General features: G+C 41.8%; 1 protein-coding gene across 3 annotated transcripts in view; it reads left to right on the top strand.

Annotated features, from left to right (window-relative positions):
- The window catches only part of AHDC1 (AT-hook DNA binding motif containing 1), a 268,162-nt gene extending 260,428 nt beyond the window's left edge, over positions 1–7,734 (top strand). For all 3 annotated transcript variants that reach the window (XR_004540312.1, XR_004540313.1, XM_033954383.1), the window contains one exon: positions 7,093–7,734. The gene's annotated coding sequence lies outside the window, so the exon portion shown is untranslated. The remainder of the gene's footprint in view (positions 1–7,092) is intronic.
- The last annotated feature ends 11,629 nt before the right edge of the window (positions 7,735–19,363 follow it).

Here is a 19,363-nt window from a genome sequence, read left to right as displayed (position 1 = left end):
CTACTATTACCGGGGAAGTTAGAGGTATGGAGGAAGGGAAGGAATGGGCATGTTGGGGGGGGCATCACCCACCCTCGCTATGCTACTGGCTATACTGTCTGTTATGCTTGGAGTGCTACTATGTCATGAGGAAGTTAGTTTATAGTGAACTCTTGGAAGTACATTTAAACTAGGGATGCTCAACCCAGTACTTGGGGAAACATCAAGCCAGTCTGATTTTCAAAATATTACATTACATTAGGGATTTCTATTCTGCCATTACCTTGCGGTTCAAGGCGGATTACAAATGGATTGTCCGGAGATTAGAAGTATTAAGAGAGTAGTGTGTACATTTCTTTGAGTTGCAAGGATTACATCTGAGTTGTCATGATATTGGAGGTACATATGTAGTAGCTGCAGGTGATGCTTGGAACATTTCTGATTGCGTTAGTTCGGTTTTATATGTTTTTTTAATAGAAGGGTTTTTATTTCCTTTTTGAAGGTTTTGTAGTCTGTGCTCGTGGTCAATAGGTTGTAGAGTTGTGGGTCGAGTTTTGCAGCTCGAGTGGCTAGGAGGTTGTCGTATAGTTTTTTTCTTTTGACGTTTTTGGTTGGAGGGTGTGTGAATGGTGCGTGGGTTCTCCTATGTCTGGTTGAGGATTGAACTAGCCGATTGTTCCAATTGGCTGAGCTGTCTCCATTTATTGCTTTAAATAGTAAGCAGTAAAATTTGAAGTGTATTCTCGCTTGTATTGGGAGCCAATGTGAGTCGTGGTATGCCTCTGTGATGTGGTCGAATTTCTTCAGTGAGAAGATCAGTCTTAGGACTGTGTTTTGTATTGTTTGTAGATGTTTTATCATGGTTGCTGTGCCGGGGAGATACAGTATGTTGCAGTAGTCTATTTGACCTAGGATTAGGGATTGTACCAAAAGTTGGAATTGTTTTCTGTCAAAGAATTTTCTGATTTGCCTCAGGTTTCTCATGACTGCGAATTTGCTAGAAGTGCCTTAAATTATATGCAACTCTATCTCATCCATATTTTTTATAGGCATCCTGAAACCCGACTGGTGTGTTGTGTCATGAGGACTAGATGGAGATCTCCCACATATTTCTATATCATATTCCTGGTCCCAAGACTGACCAAAGCAGTAAATAGAAATCAGGTTTTCTGCTATTAAATTTCACACACAGACTTATTTTATCAGGCAGATAAATCAAACTTATTTCTACCATAGACAGTGTCCAGAGGCAATAGTAAAAAATTAAATGTTGAAGTTGCTTCAAGTCCTGCTGAACTCCAAGGGCAGCTATCTGCCAGCTGTCCCACTACTGACCCTTAAAAATGCACTCCGTCTCACAATCTCTCTCTGCCAATTGCCTATGAAAGTATGAAAATTATGCTTGAGCAGGCCCAGACAATTTGATAAGCTTCTTGTGAAAGAGAAAGCTATCATGCTCTTCTTTCTCATTTTCTCCTCCTCCTTGCTGCCTTTAATCATGTAAGCTCCAAGAGAGAGGGCAAAATTCGGCAAAGGAACAAATTCTTTTGCTGCCTTTTAAAGAGAAATTATTTAGCCCTTTAGACACTGTTGATGCGATACAAATGAAAATTGTGGTTTCAAGTCGTCCCTCCCCCCAAGTTGTAACTGGGCACTTTGGCAACTAGACCAAAGCATCAGTGTAATTGTTCTCCTTGCAGCCTCCTCACATCTCTTCTTCTCAGTTCCTCCATTTTGGTCTCTCTCCTCTCTTCACATTCTCCCTTTTTTGTTTTCTTTCTCAAATGATAGGACAAGGGACACTTTTTCCTGTCCTTTGGTCTGCCGCTAGTCCTTACTTGAATGTTGGTCATCTCCCTCCGTAAGGCTCTACCAATCCCATTCAAAGCTCAGACTTGCATGCCTAGTGAAATGTTAGTGTAGCACAGCTGGAGGTACCCCAGTGAGACACCGAATTGAAATCCCTCTCTTGTCTGAACAGAGGATGACCCATGTAATAATTTGTTTTAACATACTGATTAAATTCTAATCATTCTTGGACATTTTAGCCTCTGTCTTCCTGACCAAATTTGCCTGGAAAACTCAGTTTAATTGGAAAAAGCCTTCACCCTCTTTCCCTGCTGTGCAATAACTTGATATGGCTTTATTCATTGGTAATTCCTGTTGATGTGAATAGGAGTATAAACAAGCAGAATTTCAGTTGTGGAAATATGAAACAGAATGAAGCATCTTATTAGATGAATTCTAGAAAAATAGCGCCTCGCATAAATCTTCACACCTATGTACTGTTTTTGTATTCTAATAGCTAAAAAAATGCAATTCAAAATGTGTTGTATTAGTAGCTTTTCACTGATCTACACAACAGAACTGTATTTTCAACAGGAAAAAAACCCCTATAAAATAAATATATAAATTATATATACCTACAGCCAGTCCCCAAGTTACAGATGTCCGACTTAAGTATGACTCGTTCTTAAGAATGCAGTTGTGGCTTCATTTGATTTCACTGAGCAGTATTTCCAGTGGCAAAGACTCCTACACGTCTCCTGCAGCAGATTCAGGAATGATGCATGGCAACATTAAGAACAGTGTGTGGTTATGCATGCTTTACCTTAGAGGGGGGGGAACACTGGTAGGGACAGTTGGCCCTTTTGTCAGCTGGGAACAGACGTAAGCAGCAAGATTCTTAAAATCTACAAGCTCTGAGTTCTGAGAACAGCTTTAAAAACGTAACTCTTAACCTGGGGACTGCCTATATATATGTATATGTGTGTGTGTATGTGTATGTCTATATAATATGAAATCAAGAAGTCTTGATAACAAGTCTTCACACCCCTTGACTCAGTATTTGCTGGTGGTTCCTTTTACAGTAATAAAATCCATCAGTCCATTTTGGTTGACTCATTAAGGATGATGATGCACATTTGCATAGTTTTTCTAGACAGAATAGCCCAAACTTAAATTGTCTATGGACTGCAGTCTTTTATGGCTTTTTGCCACATATTTTTCCTTGGATTCAGGTTTAAGCTTTGGCTGGGTCACCTGAGGGCACGTACCTTCTTGCTGAGCTATTCTTTTGTTTTCTGCTTAGAAGTGAAGTCTACTTTGTGCTTCAAAAATGGTAGGAGAAAAAGCAAAACTGTTAGCATGGTTTTAATGGTGAGATGAAAGACTGTGAAAGCCTAAAGGATAAAAAAAAAAAAAAAATGGAAAGCAAGCCTAAATGAAGGAACAGATTTTAGCACAAGCTCTGGCAGGATAGAAATGGCAGGGTGAAATGGTAAAAAGGCAGGCCAGAGGATGCTGCAAAGAAGCTGCTTTTACAGGCTAAAACTAAACTCTTTCAAGTATGTTTGGAATAAAAAGCCTGCGAGGGAGTCAGTTGGGCTGTTAGGTGGCCTAGGGCAGGGGTAGGCAATTCCAGTCCTCGAGAGCCGGAGCCAGGTCAGGTTTTCAGGATATCTACAATGAATTTGTATGAAATGGATTTGCATGCACTGCCTCCTTGAGATGCAAATCTATCTAATGCCTATTTATTGTGGATATCCTGAAAACCTGACCTGGCTCCGGCTCTCGAGGACTGGAATTGCCTACCCCTGGCCTAGTGTTAAAAGATATTCTCAGAGGGGAGAAATTAAAAAAAAAAAAAACTAACTAAACTAAATGAATTCTCAGTAAAGACCAAAGCTACACACCAGTAACCTTTTGAACAGTGATGATTCAAAGCAACTAAAGCAAGTCATTGTAAATTTACACCTAGACCGTGTTTCCCAACTGTCCTGGGAGTACCCTTTTCCCACTCAGGTTTTCAGGATATCCTCATATGCATAAACTGGTTCATAGACAAAATCGCACGAGACAACGGCACGCCGACAACTGAGTACAAGGTTGACGGCGTGCCGAAGAAAAGCACTATTTTAAAGGGTTCCGACGGGGGGTGTTGGTGGGGAACCCCCCTTATTTTACTTAACAGACATCGCGCTGGCGTTGTGGGGGTTTGGGGGGTTGTAACCCCCCTCATTATACTTGAAACCAAACTTTTTGCCTGTTTTTTAGGGAAAAAGTTCAGTTTTAAGTATAATGTGGGGGGTTCCACCCCCCCAAACCCCCCACAACGCCAGTGCAATGTCTGTTAAGTAAAGTGGGGGGTTCCCCCCCCACACCCCCCGTCGGAGCCCTTTAAAATAGTGCTTTTCTTCAGCGCGCCATCAACCTTGCGCTCAGTTGTCGGCGCGCCATTGTCTCGCGCGATTTAGTCCCGTCACCGCATAAACTTCATTTGCATACACTGCCTCCATTATATGCAAATTTCTTTCATGAATATTCATTGTGGGTACTCAGGACCGAGTTGAGAAACATTGGATTAGCATATTAAAGTGTAACAAATCGGCAAGACTGGATACGCTCACCCCAGAGTTCTAAAGAGCTCAAACATGAAATTTCTAATCTATTATTTGTAACCTATTATTTAAAATTGGCATGGCCATCAAAGAAAGGCTAAACAAGCTGGGACTATGATGGAAATGTATAAAATCATGAATAGGGTAGAATGATTACATAAGGAATGGTGGTTTCCCCATTCAAACAGTAAATCAAGAAATTGCTCCATGTAAGAAGATAGAAGGTGTACACCCCCCCCCCTCCACATAATTAAGCTGTGAAATGTGTTCCTTAAAGATGGCTTAACATAGCAGTGGTCAAAAGAATTCTGGATGAGTTTCCAAGTTTAATCTATATTTGAACTATTTAATACATGTATTTAGAAAACAATGTTTTGTTTTTGGAGGGGTGGGTTTGGGGGGGGCTTCAAGTATAGCTTTTCATAACTTTTTTTTTTTTTAAGAGCAGTGGTGTGATGATAAATACATATTAAAAAATGTTGTATTTTTGTCTTTATAACCTAAGGTGCTCATTTTTGAAGCAGATGGATGTCTCATAATGGCCAAAAATGTATTCATCCGCTAAATGTTCATATCGCGATTTTCGCAAGGCAGAATTTAGACATTTTACACGTTATTTTACATCGCATTCTTGCCTACATTTCAGAAAACAATTGAAGACTTATCTTTTTTCAAAAACACAAGGTTGATTAGATTTATATTGATTTCTCCTTTTCTTGTTATGTAATTCTTTTGTAAACTGCATTGAACTCTATAGTTATGCAGTCTAGAAATCCAATGTTATGTACATAAGAACATAAGAACTGCCATCTCTATTTATCCAAATAGCAAGGGGGCGTTATAGAGGCATGCTTCAGGTGGCTCTAGGGCGGGTCCAAAATTAAGACATCTTTTCAGCAATAAAGGAACAGGAAGAAACATCTAAGGCCAAAAAAAAGATGTTTCTATCTAGACCTGTTTCAGTTACGTCCAGGGTATGAGAAGATGCCCTGATTGAGCAGCTGATCACTAGAGGGATGAAGGCATGATCCCTCCTTAATCTCCCAGTTGTTTCTGACCCCCCTCCCACCCCTCACCCCCCTAAGAAGTGAAAATGACAGTGGATGCCAAATTAAAGAATAGCCTTGGACTTTGAACAACGGGCCCAGTTGTAACTCTCAATTTAACTTAGTAACATAGTAGATGATGGCAGATAAAGACACAAATGGTCCATTCAGTCTGCCCAACCTGATTCAATTTAAATTTTTTAAATTTTTTCTTCTTAGCTATTTCTGGGCAAGAATCCAAACTACCCGGTACTGTGCTTGGGTTCCAATTGCCGAAGTCTCTGTCAAATCATACTCCGGCCCATCTACACCCTCCCAGCCATTGAAGCCCTCCCCAGCCCATCCCCAACCAAAAGGCCATATACAGATACCGTGCATGTCTTCCCAGTACTGGCCTTAGTTCAATATTTCATATTATTTTCTGATTCTAAATCTTCTGTGTTCATCCCACGCTTCTTTGAACTCTGTCACAGTTTTACTCTCCACCACCTCTCTCGGGAGCGCATTCCAGGCATCCACCACCCTCTCCGTAAAGTAGAATTTCCTAACATTGCCCCTGAATCTACCACCCCTCAACCTCAAATTATGTCCTCTGGTTTTACCATTTTCCTTTCTCTGGAAAAGATTTTGTTCAACGTTAATACCCTTCAAATATTTGTGCGTCTGAATCATATCTCCCCATCTTATTTCTGTACAAATACATGTCTTCCTAGAACATGGACATACCTAGTGTATCTGAATTTATAAGACAGCTGCAAGTGTGATGACTATGGTGGTGTATATTTTAGGTGCCATAGGTTTTTATCTGTACGTGGAGGGCTGACGACAAAGTAACAGAATTAAGGTGGGGTTTTTTGTATTCACTGAGGTATTTAACTTCTTGATTTCAGGCTTGCAATAGTATGAAGACAGATGGCTAGAGCTTGATTTCAAGAGGTCAGCTTGAGAAATAATTTATATAATTATTCAGATGCCCTGTAAAATGAATCCTATCTTGCTACTATGCCGGCCTTAAGAGTAATCTCCACAGACTGTGTTTGATCTAGAATATGGCTGGAAAGTTGCTTTTCAAATTGAAAAAATCGGACCATGTCACTCCTTTTTATCGTAGGCTGCACTGGCTTCCGATTGAGGCCAGGGTTATCTTTAAATTTGGACTTCTGTGATTATTTAGAGGAATATTTTGCATTTGCTACACCTAAACGTTCTCAACGTATTTTGGCATACTTCTCCTTCTGTTAAGAATTGTTGCCACAAAAGATTCTTTGATAGGTTACTCTCTTTTCAGGCAGCAATTAGAGACGAGGAATTTAGCCAGCTAATAGTTAAGGCCGTATCTTACAAACATTTTAGAAAACTTCTGAAAACACATCTATTTGATACACTTATAAAATCAGAGCCGGATAATTTGTTAACCTGTATTTCCTGAGGCTATCTCAGTTTCTTTTAGCTATAAACTGCATAGAGCTGAAAGGTTATGCGGTATATACAAGTACATAAAAATATAATATAATGTTTGTTCTTAGCCGAGCAAAGAGAGCTACACCTCCAACTGCTGTGGTGAGAGGTAGAGGTGTTGGATTGACTGATCAGCAGTTGCTGTCTGAGCATTGCTTAAATGTGACTGACAATATCATTCCATAATTCTGTCCCATTTACTTCCCCAGCTTTCATATACAAAGCCTGAAAACACCGCTGCAGCCCTTGTAGCCTGGGGAGAAGAGCATGCAGTAATCCGGAAGAGCTCTTGACAGCCTGATCCCGGTGCCTGCAGATGTCCTTTCCGAACCACCTTTTCTAGAATGTCATTCGTTTTGCTTTTCATTTCTTCCAGCGGAGGTGGCAGTAACATGGGGTGTTCTGTTTTCTCTGTCTGGAAGTGTGTGAAGGGACTCTTCCCTATCCTGCACAAAACCAGCAAATGTACATACTTTTTAAAAATGTGTATAGAAAAAAAAATACAAAAAAAAAAAGGAAGAAAGACAAATGGCAAAAAAGAGAGCAGAAAGGAAAGTGACAGATCTTTCACAGTATGCACTGAGAAATGTATTTACAGAATGACAAGCAAAGTTACACTAAACTATTTATTGTACATAGTGTTTTATTATAAATTGTGTGTTGTAGATTGTGTTCTGTACATCTGCTTTGGGTCTGTGAAGTGGTGGTTCCGCATGGTTTAGTTGGGTTTCATTTGCCTTTTATATATATATTTTTTTGTTTTGTTTTAACTTCTAGGGGTTTTTTTTCTTTCTTTATGGCAGTGTACACCCAAAGATTGAAATTTGTATTAAAAACAGTATAAAAAATCACATTTCCTAGACTGGGTTGTTTGGGGTAACTCTTGAGGGGTTTTTTTTCCCTTCCTATTTCTTGTTAGAGAAGAGTGGAAATACTGTTCCTTATTAGTTCAGGTGGTGAACCATTTGGGGGGGGGGGGGGGGGGGGGTGTGTGTGTTTGTAAGTTTGAGTGAAATTTCCTTCCTGGGTGTTTGGAACAATGTACAGATTTGTGACTTGTACAAAAAAAAAAAAAAGAGGAAAAAAAAGCCTTTGTGTTGTCCATTCCTCAATGCAACTGCACTATGCTTTGTCAGTAGCAGTGGCCACTAGTCCAAGTGTTCCTTCATTAAATGTCATCTTTGCTGCCTGTTTTTAAAGATTTATTTTTAAAAACGCATCTTTTTCGCCACCTTTGCTATGGTTGGAAAAGAAAACAATGCAGTAGACTCTCAGTTAACCGGCGCCCATGGGGATTGATAAATGCCGGATAAATGTCATTTCTGGTTGCTTGAGAGTTAGTAGTAAAAATAGGCCTAATTAATACTATGAGCAAACAAGACAAAACTGCAGATCTGTACAAGACGTGGGCAAAAGGGTTTGCATATATATCTTTTTGTCACAAATAAATTTTGCCCACGTCTTGTACAGATCTGCAGTTTTGTCTTGTTTGCTCTCGGTTGTTTTTGACTGCAGTTTAGGTTGGAACTTTTCTTTTTGTTTTATTGCTCTAATTAATACTATGCCATATCATCAACTGTTCCAGACAAACTACCGGACATGTGGTAGGCAAAGCGTGAGCGTACTCAGGTATGATGTGCTAAGTTTACACTTAAGTTTCCCACCAGAAATTGATTTTATTTTCATTTAAAGTATTATAGTATTTTCTGGTTTCTTGAGAGTTCTGGTTAATTGAGTTCCAGTTAATAGAGAGTCAACTGTATTGATAAGACCACTTAGGCTTCTAGTACCTTGCACCCAGCCCAAAAGAGAGTGACGTGACTTGCCTAATGTCAAAGGAGACAGGACACAGCAGATGGTGGTTCCCCTCTGTCCCTCCATTCTGTTTCCTAACCAAGCTCCCTTTTTTGTGGTCTGGTTGAACCCTTTTTTAACAAGAATGCTCTCTGAAATTTTAACAGAGGCTCGGATGAATTCTCCTTTTATTAACACATGTTGTCTTAGGAAAACTGCTGCTTTGCTTCTCCATGCTACGATCGATAGTAATGTTGTCTTATATGTAGTACCGTTCTGCGAAAACAAGTTTCTTATTGGCAAAATGATACCTGATTAACTGATACTGTCACCTTGCACAATTTAAAAAGAGAGAGAGAGGGAGATGAACATGGACTGTAGACCTTGGCATATATGACAGCTGGAAGTCTTGGAAGCGTTGGACATTATATGCTCTTTGCAGGGCTGTGGAGTCTGTACACCAAACCTTTGCCTCTAAGGCCTGGATGCACTAAAGATACCAACTGGATCACTGTTGGCTGATTCTGGATGAGCGATCGATGCACTACCATGTTTGCATGCAAATGATTTGTATGCAAACCTGACATATCAATCACATGCGCAGTGGCAGGGAAAGCAGCCTGTTTTAATTATGTGAACAACGTGTCTAAGTGATCATGAGAGAGTATATAATCTGGTGCTTCGAGAGTAGTCCAACTCTGACTACCTCTTAATCCCCCTCACCTATATTGTTAGTCACCTAGATCCTCAGAAATGCCACCAGGATACTCAAGTATATTTCATAGTATCTGGCTTTATGAATTTGATCTTCACCGGGTCTCTTATATTGGTTTATAATATTTTCAATATTGAATCTGGTTATATCTTTCAAATTAATAAATATTTTATAATTTATATATTTTATGCTTTTTTGCTTTATGAGATACTTAGCTTTATAGGATACAAAAGCCAACATGTTTCACCCCGAGGGTTTCTTCAGGGCTACTATCCCTTTGTGATCATCCACGTCGCGACAACCAAGTTCCAAGTCGTGACGTGGATGATTAGTTTCACAAAGATGAGAATCATATTTAAGAGAGTGTTCGATATGAATTTGGATGATAAGGATACTGTGAAAACCTTGATTTATAATGATAAATTTTACAAATTTTATTAACAACGGGGGGGGGGGGGTGGAGTTTCGTCGTAGGGATAGTAGCCCTGAAGAAACCCTCAGGGTGAAACATGTTGGCTTTTGTATCCTCTAAAGCTAAGTATCTCATAAACCATAAAGCATAAAAATATATAAATTATAAAATATTTATTAATTTGAAAGATATAACCAGATTCAATATTATAAACAACTATAAGAGACCCGGTGAAGATCAAATGCATAAAGCCAGATATTATGAAATATACTTGAGTATCCTGGTGGCATTTCTGAGGGTCTAGGTGACTAACAATATAGGTGAGGGCGATTAAGAGGTAGTCAGAGTTGGACTACTCTCGAAGCACCAGCTTTTTTTATTTTTTTTTTTTTAGTGCCACAGATGTTGTACATGTTAAACATGCACAATCTGCTCCATTAAAAAAAAGTAAAAAGCCCCCATGCTGATGGCCCTCCCCAATGACACCCCATGAACTAGTACTGTGCCCTTCCCCCCCCCCCTTGTGGCAGCAAAAATGGCAGGTGGGATGCCTACTCCATCCTGCCTGGCTGAATACCATGCACTATGCCCCCATCGGTCCAAGTTTCCAAGTTTATTATAAGATTTGATTAATCGCCTATTCCAGGTTCTAGGCGATGTACATCATAAATTACAGAATTAGGGTAAAAATACATATTTAAAACAACTTAAAACAAATCAAAATAGTGTGCCACTGACCCTCCCTCCCCCCCCCAGCATCCCCTATCCTTTTTTCTTCCTCCTGGAAAAAAAAGGCAGAAGGTATGCACACTCGCTCCAGCCACCAAATGCTCCCCCAACCCCTCCCCCAATACCTTTGTTAAACATTGGGAGCTGGAGGGAAGAACAGTCCCTTCAGGTCTGACTGCCACTTGTCAAAAATGGTGGGCCTTCCCCTCGCTGGTGTACCATGTGATGCATAGGGAGGAACCTAAGGCCCTGATTGGCTTAGACACCTAAGGCTCCTCCCTTGGGGCCTTAGGTGTCTGATCCAATCAAGGCCTTAGTCTCCTCCCACTGTATCTTATGTGATGCAAAGGGCGGGACCTAAGGTCTGATGTCTGAGCAAATCAGATGTCAGACCTTAGACCCTACCATGTACATCACATGGGATACAGAGGGAGGAGCCTAAGGCCTTAGGCATCTGAGCCAATGAGGGCCTTAGGCTCCTCCCTGTACATCACGTGGTGCACCAGAAAGGGGAAGGCCCATCATTTTTGATGGGCGGGACTAGGAGATGAAGGGACTGTGCTTCTCTCTTGCTCCCAATGTTTAGCAAAGGTTGGGGGTTGGGGTTTGGGGAGCATCCGGTGGCAGGAGGAAGTAGGCATTCCTCCTGCCAATTTTCTGTTGGGGGGGTTGGTATGGCAGGAGCAAATGACCATTCCTCCTGCCAATTTTCTCTCGGGGGAGGGGGGATTCCTGATGTCGCGTTTGTCATGGAAGACCGTCATCTGTGCCATTGAAAAAAATGGGAAAAAAAACAAATCAGGCAGACTTGTTGGTTTTTTCCAATTGCTAAAACTCCATTTTTTTTTTTTTTAAATAGCCAAGCGATGTTAGTACAGCAATTGCTTGGCCACTTTGCATGGAATTGTAGCTAATTTGCATGGCCGGATCGGAAAATGGGCGATTGAGGGGAAAAACATGCAATGTGCCATTTTGTGCATCAGGTCGGTAAAAGCAATACGATCACTGACTTTAGAGCATCTAGACCTAACTCCTCTATTTTTCTGTCTGACTCCTATTGATGTTAGGCTCTAAATCAGGGGTGTCCAACCTGCGGCCCCGTGAAGAATTTTGTGCAGCCCCAGTCGAGGCGATGCAGTGTTTTCCTCTGCTTCCCCCAGGTGTTTACCATCTTGCCAGCTCCCTCCTGTGTCTTGCTGCAGCATTTGCGCGTTTGTGCGGCCCAGGAAACATTTTTTTTTTTGCCAATGCGGCCCAGGGACGCTAAAAGGTTTGACACCCCTGCTCTAAATTCTTGTTGTACCGTTAAATATAACATACTTTTTGTTCTGGACAAACATAGAAATACATATTTTCTAAATATAAAAAGATAACATTATAATATATGGTCAATTTAAGTTCTTATTTTGAAGCTGGAGTTGGTACATTTTTACCTGATTCTGGGGTTTTTTTTGCCCTTGTACATGGATTTAATTGCACAGTCCTTGTTTGATTAGCTGTATGTTGCACCCAACTTCATAGTGGATATTAACTGTATAAAGTGAAGGGAATACAAATGTTAGTTTGCTGGTGATGAGTGAAAGTCAAAATTTCATTGCCTTTATCTTGATGCCTATCATAATTTCAGTTAAATGTTTTGAATAATTTTGTGCGTCTAGAGGTAGAAGTCTCTTATCTAAAAATTCAAAACAGGGCCTGATTCTGGAAATGGTGCCTGCCGCAGAAGCAGTGGCGCCTCTTCCTTGCCCCCGACACGCACTCCTTTCCTTTTCCCCGTTCCTTTTTAACTTCTTCAGCGTGAGCAGTGTGCCTACATTGGTGTCTGCTCATCCTTTGATGTCACTTCCTAGGAGCGGGTCTTGGAAGTGATGTCAGAGAACGCCGATGCTGACGCAGGCAGCAACCTCACGCCGGGGAAATAAAAAGGTAGGGGGAAGGCAAGGGCATGTGTGCTTGGTGGGGAGGAGTGGCAGAGAGGAGGAGGGGTGCCATGCTCAGGGAGGATCCCCCCGCACCCCCTTACTATGCCACTGTGCAGTAGGCATCTGCAAAATGGGCGCCTACAATGTGTCAATCGTTGGTAGGCATCATGTCCAGAATCACGTCTTTTTTTTGTATAGACTCCCTAAATGTAGGCCAGCGTGTTGCAGGCCTACATTTAAGGCATCTGACTTGCGCCTAGGCACATTGACAGACGTCTAAGGCCACTTCCGGTGTAATCCATGCCTACGGCGGCCTTAGGCGTGAGTCAGACACCTACACTATAGGTGTCATTCACTGCATTGATTGAAAAAGCAAAACAAATCCCAATTAGTCCATTACATGGCGGTAGGATGCCAATCGCTGCCTACAATTGGGATGCCGTTTTGAGAATCAGGCCCTAAGATCGTAATAGAAAAAAGGGTTAAGTAATCAAATACGTCTATATTTTTTTATTTTTGCATATTTTCAGGATGCAAAATATTACCAGTTGAAATCTAATCAAAGCATTGGTATATATGTATTTGGTCACACATAGCCTCTGATGGCTTCAAAGTCTACACATTCATTTTCTGGAGTTCATACGTTGGCCTTATCTTATCTAGTGGTCTCAAAAGTTGCATTGAGTGTGAGAAAGCAGTGGCCAAAATCAATAATGATACTACCTCCATAGGAAGAGGTAAAACTAGTCCAGAAAAAAAGGAGAAACCAATACCTCTACCATTCACAGGTAAAATCTCATCTAGAATATTGTATTCAAACCTGATGTCTGTTGTTATCTAAAACTGGGACGGCCAGAGAGAAGCTACCAAAATTGTGAATATCTCGCATGAGATGAGACTTAACTCGAAAAATGTACACCTTAAAATTGAGATTGAAAGAGATGGTAGAGTTGTCACTCACAAAGCGCAAGAGTCTCCAAAGTACAGCCCACGTGATGATTTTATCTAGCCCGTGGAAGAATTGTGCAGAAATGCGCCAATTGGACTAATTTTTCAATGCGAATCTGCAAAAAAACCTCACAACACTGGGTGTTGATAGATTTCAAATGCATTCATTAAAATTGTGTTCAAAATATATTGATATTCCATATTATGTTAATAATATTCACAACTTTATTTAATACTGAATCATAATTGTATACTTCGCAGTATTTCTTCGTACTTGTTTGGCCTCGATCAATAGTGTCAATTCACGGGGTTGTAAGTAGCTCTGGTGCGGTGACTAATCTTTAAATTGAATCTGGAAGTTTGTTACTAGTCGTTATAATTAATTGTCCATAAGAATACTTGCAGTGGTGCAGTGCAATGCTCAATTTCTAATTGCATAAATTTATTTTTAAAGGTGCGTATTCACTTATTCACAGATTTGCTTGTACGGAGTTATCGTGATTTTAATAATTTCATAATTATTTATAAATTTATTCTCTCACAGTTTTAACATGAAAATAGGAGAATTTTCTGGTAGTGTTCCTCATTAATATACAATAATTTAATCTCACATACTCTAGTTTATAAAACTTTCTGCTTTCAATAAAACTCATATCTAGAGTTATTTATATATACTATGTGTGTGTGTGTGTGTATATATATATATATAAAGAACATAAGCATCGCCTCTGCTGAGTCAGACCACAGGTCCATCATGCCCAGCAGTTTGCTCCCGCGGCGGCCCCCCAGGTCAATGACCTGTAAGTTATGTATTTTTTAAGACATTTTGCCAGTATAGTATCCCTCTAATTATACCCTTCAATCCCCTTTTCCTTCAAGAATTTGTCCAATCCCATTTTGAAACCCAAAATCGTACTCTACTACCTCTTCTGGAAGCGAGTTTTTTTTTTACCACAGCCCACTGAAAAGTGCTGAAGTACCCAATGTGGCCCTCATGGCAAAATGTTTGGAGACCCCTGCTCTAAACAAAAGGTCAAGAGTGTGAGATTGAAAGGGAAAAGAATTGAGCCTAAAAGATAATAGGTGCAGACTTTAAGGAAAGTGGACTAAGTCCAGGGCCTCCAAGGAAGAGAAATCCTGGTGTAGTTGATGATAACAATGCAACTGGACTGGCATGTGTCTTGCTGTCTTCCATGGCCGTCGCAAGATCCCAAGCCAAGAGAGTGGCTACTCCAGGCTCTAGAAAGCTACACTCGACTTCTGCATTTTGTCTAGACATGAGTGAAGAAATTTAATGCAGGAGTTTTCTCCCAGGGACTAAATCCATATTTTAGGTGTGCATTTAAAATAAATTTGATGCCAAGGTGATGGTGTAGCAGGAGAACAAATTACTACTGCACTAAAACTCTTTGCAGATGGCGGATTCAACGTTTATATAAGTTCTTCAGAGCCCTGAATTGTAGCTCAGCAGGCTCAAAGTGCCTGAGCATCTCCAATATTAAACCCCATTTTCTGAGCTACTCCCCCACTATTTTCCTTGGCAAACCTTCAGTTGGACTTCTACTCTCCAACTAGAATCACATGGTTCCAATACTTGTAACATAGGTAGGCTGCGCCTCCTTGTTTGCCCAGCCCCTGGCATTATGAATAAAGTACAGATTTTCCCCCATCCCCACGGGAACTCATTTTCCCATCCCGGCAAGTTCTTTTTCTGTCCCATTCCTGCAAGCTCCATCCTCATCTGCAGAAGCCTCAAAATTTTTTCAATCATAAGGGTCCAAGGCTTGTGTGGTTAAGGCAGAATGGGATGGGAAAATTGAGTTCCTGCAGGAATGGGGAAAAATTTGTCCCCGTGTCGTTCTCTAGAATCAAGGCCACAACTTTATTAATGATATGCATGAAATAACAACCTAGGAAGCACCTGAGCCATAAGCCCTCTTCCTGCCTTGCCCTTCAGGGAGGGAGCATGCCCTTTCCAGCGAGGCCACTGCATTACTCTGTTAATCCACCTGCCATGCTAGCCAGTGAGGGGGACAATGTCTTGCCCGTAGGCATAGTTTAGAGTACAACTTGTTGGCACACTTCTTAACATTGTATACCTAACTCTGCCACGCGCAATAAGAGAGTACAGATTATTGACATAAATTCCTAACTCCTGCTGAAACTTGAGTGGCGGGAGGGCGGTAGCATGGAGGAAAGGCTGATGCTCCCAGGTGTTCAGCATTTATTTATTTATTTAAAAAATGTATGACTCGCTTAAATCTAAGCGATGTACAAAATATTTATATCCACAATTTCAAGCACAAACAAACATTATAAAATGCAGTAAACAAATGTCTTCCCCACAAATTTCCTCAATACAGAATTATTTAAATCTAAAACAAATAACCACAGGGTTAGAGAAAGGCGTCCTCAAATAATTGTGTGTTTAATATTTTCTTCGAAGACGCACGATCTTCGCATAATCGCATTATACCTGGAACCGAATTCCAGAGATTCTTACTGGCAAGTGAGAAAATTGATATTCTAGATTTAACGTAATGAATCCCATTTTCTGTTAAACTGATGAGCAACATCCCTCCCTCCGATCTCAAACATCTCGATTTCCCACAAGCTTTGAAAACAGGTAGGAGAAGAGGAATACAATATTTGATGAACGACAGAGCTTTATAGCAAATGCTCTGTTTAATTTTTTGCCGGCAGGAGGGTAGCTTTGCCCCCTCTCCCGCCACACCCAATGAGAGGCGGCCAACCCCTCCGATGTCGGGGATGACGGCAGGGGAGAGTCGGGAAGAGGGGCGGAGCAAAGGCCAGGCTCCATTTGGGCAGCTGCCATGTTACCTGTGGCATGCTCAGAGGGCCATCGCTGCCGGCACTTTTCACTGGAGAATTCTCCATGTCCCATGATATCTGGCTCCAGTGGATGATGTGCCTACTTATTTTAGGGTCAGGTGGTAACATACAACTAAGCAATTTGAACATGAGCTTTTGATGATCAGAGTTCTGTAAAGTCCATCTGAGAAATTGATTGGTTTATAAAGGACCAGCTGCTTTTGTCATTTTTTTTTTTTTCTACTACAGATTAATAGCTCCCCCCCCCCCACCCCCCATTTTAGTTCTCTGAAGGACTCCTTTGGAGCTTGGTCTTAAGAGACTTAAAACCAGAGAAGCCAGAGTTCAAATCTCACCACACCTCCTTGTGATCTTAGTCAAATCATTTAACCATTGCCTCTGGTACAAACTTAACCCTGTGCTCTTACCGAAAAAAGTGGTGTACTAAATCCAAAAACCCTCTTCCTCCTTCCCTGCTCCAGGCTTCCGCAGTTGGACCGGTATCTTGTCATGTCCCTTCGCCTGTATTTTTTTTTTTTTTTTTTTTTTTTTCACCATTACTGTTATTGCACAGAAACTCTGAGCTGAGAAGCTGATTGCAAGATTTAATGAGCAGATGTTGGGTATCTATCACACATGTGCCAAATCTGGGCTAAGAGAAATATGCATGAAGGAACCTGCTTTTTCCCATCCTTCCATCCCCCTCCCCCAAACACATACAGCAATCTGAGGAAAAGAACATAAAAATGCAAAATCACATTGGAACAGATGAGGGGGAGGTGAGAACTGTGGAACATGCGGTTTTTTGAAAACTATTCATAAAGCATTCAGGAGAAGTAAGGTCGGCTACCTGGGGGCGGTAAGAGGTTAGCTCCATCCATAGGGTCATGCCTGCTGTTGCTGAGGCGGCTAAGTGCTTTTTGCAGGGTTTGGAGAGGGGAGGGGTTGCCATGGAGAATGACACATCATGGAGCACATTGCTGGGGGAGGGGGGGAAGAGGACCATTGAAAGGCATCTGCACGGTGACAGGACTGTAATGAGAGTGAGAGTAATCGCGGGGGTGGGTGTAATGTGCGAGTCTGGAGGAGGGTGGGGGGTGTACGTTACTCCATGAAGATCTGCGCGTGTGGTTCTGCAGTGGTTGTCTTCAATAGTAACTTAGGAAATGACGGCAGATAAAAGACCCGACTACCCATTAATTCAATGTTAAGATGTTTCCTTGTACTAGAGCTTTTCTGATAAGTAAGCTGAGCGGTGTGTACATGTGTTATGAGGGTTCCATGTGTAGAACGACTATTAGGGGGCCGCCAGTTCTGCATTTGGGGAAACAAGTCCTTATTTTGATGCAAAAGGTATTTTCCACTAAGGGCCAAATTCTGGATTGTTGGGCGATTCGTGGCTGGTTTCTGCCGAGCGACCGATTCACTACAGATTCAGCATGCAAATGATCTGATCGGACGCCCGCCCGCAAGCGATCGAGACGCCTGCGCAGGTTATCCTTGTTGGTTGTAGATGCCATTTGTGCATGCGTTTGCTCTTCGCAAAAGCGAGCTCAAAATAAAGGGGGGGAGGGGTGGCTGCAGTTGGACATTTTAAAAGGAATGATTTGTGCAGCCAAATTATGGAACAGAACACGCTTTAAACCCGCAGGTTGAAACCACAGGCTAGCACTGCGTATTTTGCAGAATCAATAAAAAGGGGATTCGTATGCATAGGTATAGATATTTTACAGTTTTATTTTGATGGCTGTTTTGTAACCTCAATACTGGGATTTCAGGGCGGCAGAGAGCAGGAGAGTCAGCAAGGACAGTAAGCGACTAGTCCTCAGCAGTTGCTTCATTTCGGATCAGCAACCCCGATTGGTGTTCCTTCTTCTGCTTAGTGAATCGCTGCCTTCCTGACAGGTTTAGAACAAACGCTAGGAAGTTCTTTTTCACTCAGAGGGTGGTGGATACATGGAACGCGCTTCCAGAAGCTGTGGTAGACAGGAGCACGTTCAAAGAAGGTTTGGATAAATTCCTAGAAGACAAAGGGATTGAGGGGTATAGATAGGTATAGACCACTACTCAGGCAATGGGCGAGATGGACCTCTGGTCTGCCTCAGCGGAGGCAACTTCTTATGTTCCTACTTATGCATGCCATTTCCCCTCATTTGCACGGGCGGATCGGATCGGGTGGGAGATTGATCGGGCAGAAGGTTAGTGAATCTGGTCGGGATCGGGAAACGATCGGTGAGTTTAATGAATCTAGGCCTATGTGTTCTGTATGTATATCTGGTTCTTCCTGTCCTAGATGCCTACCAAAACAGGACCTCCCTAAATCCATTTGTAGTGACGGTGTGGCTGTGTGGGAGAGAGAAGGAATTTGGGTAAGCCAGCATTTACGCAGGAACATTTAAGCATGGTCACTTATACTATGCCAATCAATGGCATAGTGAGGGAAGGAGGTGCCCGGCATCGCCTTGCCAAGTGTCCCACCCCCCACCCCGCTTACCTCTTGAAATGTTCACTGGTGCGAGCAGCATCTTCCATCTCCTGCAAACACCAGTCTTAGCTCCGTTCTGACATCACGTCCTGCTCCCCTGACCAGCAAGTGATGTCAGAAGAGAGCCGAGACCAGCGTGAGCAGGAGGTGGAAGATGCTGACACTAGAGATTGACACAGGGACAAATTTTTCCCCATCCCCACGGGAACTCATTTTCCCATCCCATTCTCACGAGTTCTTTTCTTTTTCCTGTCCCTGCCCCATTCTTGCAAGCTCTGTCCTCATCTGCACAAGCCTCCAACACTAAAGTCATAAGTAGCAACATTCTAGAGCTCAGATTGTGATGTCATAATGCCTCATTCCACCAATGCCTAAGCTCCGTCCTCATCTGCACAAGCCTCAAACCCTTTCAAATCCTAAGCAGCAACATTCTAGAGCTCAGATTGTGATGTCATAATGCCTGATTCCACCAATGCCTAAGCTCCGTCCTCATCTGCACAAGCCTCAAACCCTTTCAAATCCTAAGCAGCAACATTCTAGAGCTCAGATTGTGATGTCATAATGCCTGATTCCACCAATGACTAAGCTCCGTCCTCATCTGCACAAGCCTCAAACCCTTTCAAATCCTAAGCAGCAACATTCT

The sequence above is a fragment of the Geotrypetes seraphini genome, chromosome 8 (genome assembly GCF_902459505.1).
Source record: "Geotrypetes seraphini chromosome 8, aGeoSer1.1, whole genome shotgun sequence".
Classification (NCBI taxonomy): Eukaryota; Metazoa; Chordata; class Amphibia; order Gymnophiona; family Dermophiidae; genus Geotrypetes; species Geotrypetes seraphini.
Note: the sequence above shows the minus strand (reverse complement) of the source record. Positions and strands in the feature narration are given on the sequence as shown.